We start from the raw sequence: 8,719 nt of genomic DNA on the forward strand, positions 1-8,719 counted from the left end.
AGACATATGCGCATGCTCATAATGATTCACAAATTTATGAACTTTATTGAGATATTGCTCAGGCTACTCAGGGGACTTAGAGTGTAGCAGATTATTTTAGGTTCCTTCTATATCGATAGGAGGAGCTCTCTCATTATGAGTCTATGGCTGGGTTGTCTGTAGAGGTAACCAGATATGTAGTTAAAATAATTACCCGTCATCAGACATATCGATTTCTCATGGGCTTACACCCTAAGTTTGAGGCACTTCGAACACAGATTCTTAACACCTCTCTTTTACCTCCCTTATTTGAGATTTTTGTGACTATTGATAGTGATAAGTGTCATCGTTGTGTAGTTCCATCTCAGACTCAAATTCCAAGTATTTTTTTTGCTCCAGCGATAGATCAGATGGCTATTGCAGCCAATTTGAATTCCTCTGACACTCGTAATTAAGGAGCTGGGAGTCGTGGTCATGATTAAGAGAGTAGTTTCATTTGTAGTCATTGTGGGAAGAGTGACCATGAAAAGGCCAGTTGCTTTCAACTATACCCTCACTTGTTACAATCTACTATTACTCCTTCTTTGGGGCAATCTGCTCCTCGTGTTGCTATTGTGGATTCATCACTGGTTTTGATTACTGACTCTCCTATCTCTCTTGGTACTATTGATTTGCAGCAACTTCAGACCTAGATTGCCACTGTTGTTCAATATTAGATCCATGCCCATACTCAATCATCTTCAACTGTGGCCTCAGTTACCATGCCTTTAGGTACATTTTCTACATTTCATATCTCTCAGCCGAGTTATTGATTCTGGTGCCTCTGATCACATGACCGATGAGTCTAGTCATTTTTTCTATTTTATTTTTTTCGCTACTTTTAAGGAGATTCGCCTTGCTGATGGGTCTGTTATACTCACAACAAGGGTACCATCCCCTTATCCTCTAATATTTCTCTTGATTTTGTATTTAAGGTTCCTTATCTTTCTCTTAAACTCTTGTCTATGAGTAGTATTACAAAATCTTTAAATTGTTCTGTGATTTTTTTTTCTACTCACTGTTTTTTTCAAAACCTGACTTCGAGGAGGATTTTTAGCAAGGGATATGAGCTGGATGGAATGTACATGTTTGAATCTCAACATATCGCTGCTCTGACTTCTGTGTTTCCCTCCTCTGGGAGTCATACGTTTTCTTCTCAGTCTTTAGACTTATGACATGCTCACGTAGGACATGTTAATTTTTAGTATTTATATTATTTATTTCCTGCTTTAAAAAATTCTTGTAGTGGACACAAGTTTCAGTTCTCTGTGTGTGAGCTTTCTAAACGCACGTTGTTCTTATATTCCTCATATACATCAATTTAATACAATATTTGATTTGATTCAGTCTGATGTGTGGGGGCCTTCCCCTATTACTGATTTTATTGGTTATAGGTATTATGTTACATTTATAGATGATTATTCTCATTGTACTTGGATCTATGTAATGCGTTCTTGGTTTAAGGTGTTACCTATTTTTGTTAATTTTCTTAAAATGATTCAAACACATTACAACATTACTGTCAAATCTCTTAGATCCAACAACAGAAGGGAATATATCTTTGATGTGATTCGTTCTTATTTTCATGAGTATGGTATGCTTCACCAGTTGACTTGTCCTTACAACCCTAAGTAGAACGAGGTGACGGAATATAAGAATCGTCATCTTATGAACATTGTCCGTTGTTTTCTTCGAGAAATGCATGTTCCTAAGTTATATTGGAATATGGTTGTCATCACCGCAACTTTTCTTTTTAATCGCATTCCGAGTCGCATTTTAGGGGTCAAGTGCCTCTACATGTTCTTCGTCATAATAGCATCCTCTTTCTTATTACACCAAGAGTCTTTGAGTGCACTTGTTTTGTTCAAAATAAGACCCCTCATCACATAAAATTAGATGACAAAGTCATTCGATGTTTTCTTGGATTACTCTTCTATGTTGCAGGGGTATTAATGTTATGATCCTGTTTATCATCGTGTTATACATTCCCTCGATGTACCATTTTTTTGAAAAGGTCTCATATTTTCCTACCATATCTTCTTTGAAGGACTCTTTTTCTTTGCAAGATCTTTCTCTTATAGTATTGTCTTCTCCGATCTTCTCTCCATTTTCGCCAACACTTCAGGTTTACTCTCGTCGCCCTCACCCCTCTCCAACCTTACCAATCTCCTCATTGGACTCAGGTACACTTTCCCCTATCCATGCTCTTATCCCTTCTATGTCTGACTCACTTACCTATTGCACTTCATAAAGAGAAGTGGGGATGTGTTACTAATCATCCTTTTGTCCAGTTTGTTTCATATCAGAGATTTTTCTCTTCTTATCAGGCCTATCTTATTGCCACCGATTCTATTCGAGTTCTTTGACCTATTTTAAAGGCTTTACGAAATCTTCAATGGACTACTGAGATGAATGTTTTACAGAAGAACCATACCTGGGAGCTTATTCCCCTTCCTTATAGAAAGAATATTGTTGGTTGTAAATAAGTTTTCACTGTCAAGTATCTTGCGGATAACACCGTTGATCGATATAAGTCTCGTTTTGTTGTTAAAGGATTTAGATAGACTTTAGGAAAGGATTTTGGTACTACTTGTGCTCCTGTAGCTAAATTTTCTACTATTCGTCTTCTTATCTCTTTAGTTGCGTGCTACTCATGACATCTTCACCAACTTGATGTGAAGAATACTTTTCTGAATGATGATCTGATTGAGATTATCTATATGGACCCCCCTCATAGGTTTCGTCTTCAAGGAGAGTATTCTGGGAAGATATGTTGTCTTTTCAAATCTTTATATGGCTTGAAGCAATTCCCGTGAGCTTGGTTTTAATACTTTTCTGCGATTATTTTATCTATGGAATTTTCTAGATGCCACTCAGATCATACATGCTTTATCCGTTGAGGATTGGATGATTGTGTTATTATTCTGATTTATGTGGATGATATTATCCTGATTAGAGATGATGCCCAGGGATTGAGAGAGTAAATATGTTATTTGGTAATGCTTTTAAGGTTGAGAACCTGGGTCCTCTCAAGTACTTCTCAGAGATAGAAGTAGCCCACTCTTGCCATGGTATTTCACTATCTCAGCGTAAATACACATTGAATCTTCTTCAAGATATTGGTATCCTCGATTGTTGTCCTATTTCTTCTCCTATGGATCAGAATCATCATCTTTATGCCAAATTTAATGATCTATTATCTGATCCTTCCTCTTATAAAAAACTCTTAGGCTGTCTAATTTATTTGACTAATATTATACTAGATCTAACTTTTGCTGTTAGTATGGTTAATCAGTTTATACATGCTCTACGCACTTTTTATTTTGATGTTGTTTACGTATTCTTCTCTACTTAAAGACACATCTAGGTCTTAAAACTCTTTTATTCATCCACTGTTTAATCTCATTTGTCATGTTTTATTTATGCTGATTATACTGGTTCTATTACGGATAGGAGATCTATCTCTAGTTTTTGTATTTGCCATGGTGGTAACCTGATCTTGTGGAAAAGTAAAAAATAAAATGTAGTTTCACGTTCTTCTACTGAAGTTGAGTATCGAACTATGGCCCTTGGCACATGTGAGCTTATTTGACTTCGATCTTTACTGCCAGAGTTGGGATTTCTTTTCTCTGGTTCCTTCACACTATTTTGTGACAATAAGTATGCTATTATGCTTGCTTCTAACTTTATTCTCCATGAGAGAGCCAAGCATATAGAGGTTGATGTTCACTTTCTCAAGGAGAAAGTTCGATCTAGTGTGCTTCACACAATATTTGTATCTTCTTTAAATCAGCTTGCTGACATGCTTACGAAGTGAAAGCGCCCTCGATCCGCGGGGTGCGCGGATCTGCTTTTGACCCTTGAGGTTTGGGAGTCGCCACCTAGTTATTACGGTCTAGGAACCGTTCAATGACTCTAAATAGACAAAGGACTAATCTAAAACAGAAAAAATTAAATTCGAAGATTATATTACGGGGTTGGAAGGTGTTAATCACTAACCCCGCCCGGCCAAAGCCGGTCTCTACTAACTTCCCAAATAAATTACATTGCTAAAACCTAGATAAAAATAAATAAAAAAGTTATATCTTTCCGATAGCAAAGACTTTGTTCCCTCAGATCCGACAAAAATAGCTCATTGTATCGTACTCCCTTGCTTCGTTCTGTCTCTGGATTTGATTTCGGATCTCCGAGGCAAGGTATCTCCTTATTTTTGGATATGGACTCTTCGAGTTTATTATGAATTTTGGGATGTTTTTGGAAGGCTTTTCGGTGTTCTTTAGGCTAAATTCGAAAGAGGGATGTTAGGTAAGGAGTTGGGGCTCCAAAACTAGGGTTTATGGGAGGCTAGGGGGGCTTCTAGACCTACTTCTCTTAGGGTTTATCATTTGATACGAAAATAGGGTGTGAGCACCTCTATTTATAGAATTTTTTAAGGGTTGATTTGGATAGAGTTAGTATTTAATTAGAGTTCTTTTAGTTAGAGTTGTGTTTTAGTTAGACTTGTTTTAGGTAGAATTGTCTTTAATTAGAATTGTTTTAGGTAGAATTGTGTTTTAATTAGAATTGTTTTAGGTAGAATTGTTTTTTAATTAGAACTCTATTAGATTGAGTTATTATTTAATTAGAACTCTATTATGACTTTTGGTCTTATTTGATTGACTTTTAATATTTTGACTTTAGTCTTAATTGATTGACTTTTAATATTTTGACTTCAGTCTTGCTTAATTGACTTTAATTTTGACTTCAGTCTTGCTTGATTGACTTTAATACCTTGACTTCAGTCTTGCTTGATTGGCTTTAATTTTTGGAGAACCCCCCTCTAAAATATCTTTAATTCTTTGGACCCCCAAATGGAGGGGTCCTTAAAAAAATATCTCACGAACCCTCAACAATTTTACTTGAAAGTCCGATTGATCGATTTTTTTAATTCAAAATTTTAAATTAATTTCATTAATGTTTCACTTTAATTATTTAATGTTTTATTTATTAATTTTAAATTTTTTAATTATGAAAATTGTGAAATTACCGTTTTGCCCCCGGAGAGGATTTTTCACATTTTAAGTCACTTTTTAATGTTCTAGGATGTTTTAGAATTGATTTTTCGTAAGAAATTCAATGGAAATATTATTTTATTTCATTTATGAAATTTTTTGTGTGAAATGGTCATGAACTTTATGAGGGGCATTTTCGTAATTTTGTCAAATTCTGTTAAAATTGGTGAAATGATTTATTTGGTTCCGATTTGTTATTTTATGTGTTTGAGATAGTTTCCTAAGCGTAACGTAGGCTCTAGGGTTGTTTTGATGTTAGGGGTATTTTGGTAATTTGGTCAATTTTTTAGTGATTTTTATCGTGAAGCTTCTTTTTGGTCTACAAGATGATGATTTCTATGTTTCTGGAGTCGTATTTTCCTAGCGTAGCGTGGTTTCTAAGGCTTTGTTAGTTCGAGATACCTCATTCGGATTTCTGAAATATATCTGGTAACAAAATAAAGCAATGGAATACACATCCATCATTGGGAATCATTGCGATCAGGTTGACGAGTTGATTAATCAAGCGGATGCAAAAATGGGGTGTTTACACGAAGTCTATTGGCCCTTCTGTTACTAACTTTCATCTTGTCAAACTGGGCTTAATTGATATCTTTGCTCCAACTTGGGAAGGAGTATTGGAATTTGATATGATAAGTTTATGTCTTTATGTATAGTTTTTAAGTTTTTTTTTGTTTGTAAGGGTACATATGTCTTTTCACTCTTATTATTATAATAAATACTCTTCCCAACCTTCATTGTGGCTAGATGATTCTCTTTCTATTACTCTTTTGAACCCAAGACCTCAAAGTTGCTTCGCAATGTGTCAAGAACTATGGGTCTAAGCCCAACATGCCTAAATTTTTAATTGTGCGTTTTAAGTGTGCCTCCCAATTCGAGGCATATCTTCATTGGGTATATGCCTTTCAGGTCACACCTAGAGGCATATGCCCTGAACACTTGGTGCAACATTGTTAGATGAGAGTTCAGACCACAACAGTATGACTTTTTTTTGGTAGGCATAACAATGTGAAATATCAAAATTTCATCCACTGAAAGGTGAACAAGAAAGTTGTTGCAAGCAATCTTTTTACAGCTGAAAAGGGTCTAATGGTTTATTGTGTAGGCTTATTCATAGAACTTGCTAGTTTTGCCAGCATCTGCTAACAATATAACCCCCAAGCCTTTGTCCACAAGAACAAAATTGAAAACAATCGAATTCTTCTTACCTTATTGTGAGCAATTCCTGTAGAACATGTATATTCAGTATCCTTTACTACTTGCATCTGAAGTTCTACCAATAATTGCCCCACAAGCTAACAGTTTATCCTGATGGCCAGAATCGTTTCTACAAAATCGAATCTCTCACATTTTTCTCTTTCTCATTTCCATTCTGGACACAATACCAACTCAAATATTAATGGTGAGAAAAGAAAAATGATAATGCCAGAACATGTTTAGAATGGAAACATTATGGAATTTGAAGCCTAGATTTGTCAGAAAGTGGTTACCAAATCTGATTACCGAATAATGTAAGGAATTGGACTGAATCTAAATTTATTGTAAACTTAAAATTCTCTTTACTATTATAATGAGAGAAGACGGAGTAGAAGTGGTTCAACACCAACATATGAGTAGTCATAACTCATAAATGCCCCTACTTTTATATTTAAGTTTAATATAATTAGGGTCATTTTAGTCAAAAACCCATAAAAATTGCAATCCACAACCCTAGAATCACGTTGCTTAGTTTCCCAAATTACAAAAATATCCTTTTTTACTATCTAATCTACAATAACCCTTTGACCAATATTTTAAATTACAAATAAGCCCTTATGATACATGTGCATTTGCACATGCTACCTTCTAGTACAGAAAAATGATTATAATTGACATATTTCCTAGTAAGATGTTTCATCCTCTAAGGGCTATTATATTGAAAAGTTAGAAAAGGCTGGAAAACAACGAAAGCATAGATATTTTTTTGCTTCATTAAACCTCAATATATTTGATTTGATGGGTTCTTCATCAATTTCTTTCATGATCTCTGAAGGATTTTCTAATAGCATTTCTTCCGCCTCATCGGTAAGGTTAACATATACTTCATCAATCGATGCCCGTTCACATTGGCCCCTTCGAGCAAGAATGGAAACCACATGCGAGTTTAATTAAAACCTGTACTAAAATGCATTTCTTATGTTGATAATAGATAAATAACAAATTTGAAGTTACAAAAAGCATATTTTGTTAACTCTACAAACCTCGGAACCTGCATTTCGGTATATGTTCAAGTCAGCTTTACCACGGGCAATCGAGACTTGAACCAGATGTATTTGTGGGCACACTTTCTTGGCCTCGTCTCCTCGCATAGAACTGAAAGCATGCACTGGCTTTTAGTCGTCTGTGTAGTCTAGCTATCCAACAAAAATCGAATACATTACATAATTTTGAGAACAGTTTACTGACCGCTTCACACCATATTTGCAAGCTTCATAACCGACAGCAATCAAACCTTTCCAAGAGTTGTATTGGACCACAACAGCTGGTAGCCCTCTTAATTCTAGATGTTTTCTTTGCTCCACTATAAAAGAAAAAAAAAAAAACATAAAACTTGCTAGTTCAGGCCAATAACATGGGAAATAATGCATAAAGGTGCAAATAAGGCCAAGCTAACATGGAAATTGTTCTCATCTAGATAACCGAAAATGAGGTAGCCCCTACTACCACTGAGATGGCTGTTTCATTATCATAGCACCAGTAGATCTAGAGTTGATGTGGCACCAACAAGGCATGTTCTTGGTGGACATGTGGAGTGAGCATATGCACTGTCTACACCACCAATACCACATGAAATGCAACATAGGTTCGCCTAAAGCTCATTATGATTTACATGTTCATAAGTTTATTAGGTTCTCTAATGATGATAAGTGACTTGATGTATCCCGACAAAAGGATCCATCCATCACCTTCATCTCCTATCCATAGTTGAGTCCTAATATTTGAGGTCAAATAACACCTCCTAACCATCAACATTTCGCAGTGGGTTTTCCCCTTTGTAGCATGCATAAAATTTGCAGATGAAGAACACCTTGGACATAGAAGCAATCCATATCGATATGAGCTATGATGCGAGCATTGGATGGTTCAGGTCGAGCGACTGGCATGATTTCTTATTTTCTTTTTCTTCTATTTTTTCCCCCTCTTGAGAATTGAGGGAAATACACTCCCGTATGTATTCAAACTGATGACATACCCCTTGACCTTGGACTTCTCTTATTGGTCATTGATTATTGACGTAAGTGACCTCATCTTCAATCCATTTTTACAGTTCTATTCACCTTAACCTTGTAGAAAATCATGTGTTCTATTTCTCACAAAACTTATTTTGTTCTTAAGGCTTGTAGTTTGAAGTAGATAAGATGACTGAAGACTGATTTTGGGAAGAAACATAAGGGTTTTTTACAAAAGTTGAAGATGAGGGTATTTAGGTCTTTTTAGATAATCTATTTGAGAAGATCAATGTGAAGGGTTATGTCATCAAATTGAAAATATGAGAGCGTATATCAAATATTCATCAAAACTGGAGGGCTATGTCATGTCTAAATCACACCCTTCTTTAAGAAAAGAATTATGATAATCTGACTATCCCACATGGCGCGGTTAATCGACTC

General features: G+C 35.5%; 1 pseudogene across 1 annotated transcript in view; it reads right to left on the reverse strand.

Annotated features, from left to right (window-relative positions):
- Positions 1 to 8,515, reverse strand: part of LOC147410954 (DNA polymerase eta-like) — a 28,657-nt pseudogene extending 20,142 nt beyond the window's left edge. The window contains exons 1-7 of the transcript XR_015178289.1: positions 8,137 to 8,515; positions 7,515 to 7,629; positions 7,310 to 7,421; positions 7,037 to 7,228; positions 6,278 to 6,441; positions 6,114 to 6,208; positions 1,836 to 1,844 (exon numbers count right to left, since the gene is read on the reverse strand). The product of XR_015178289.1 is annotated as a DNA polymerase eta-like (transcript). The remainder of the gene's footprint in view (positions 1 to 1,835; positions 1,845 to 6,113; positions 6,209 to 6,277; positions 6,442 to 7,036; positions 7,229 to 7,309; positions 7,422 to 7,514; positions 7,630 to 8,136) is intronic.
- Between the last annotated feature and the right edge of the window lie 204 nt (positions 8,516 to 8,719).

Source organism: Akebia trifoliata, chromosome 1 (genome assembly GCF_017979445.1).
Source record: "Akebia trifoliata isolate Shusen 1 chromosome 1, ASM1797944v1, whole genome shotgun sequence".
In the NCBI taxonomy this organism is placed as follows: Eukaryota; Viridiplantae; Streptophyta; class Magnoliopsida; order Ranunculales; family Lardizabalaceae; genus Akebia; species Akebia trifoliata.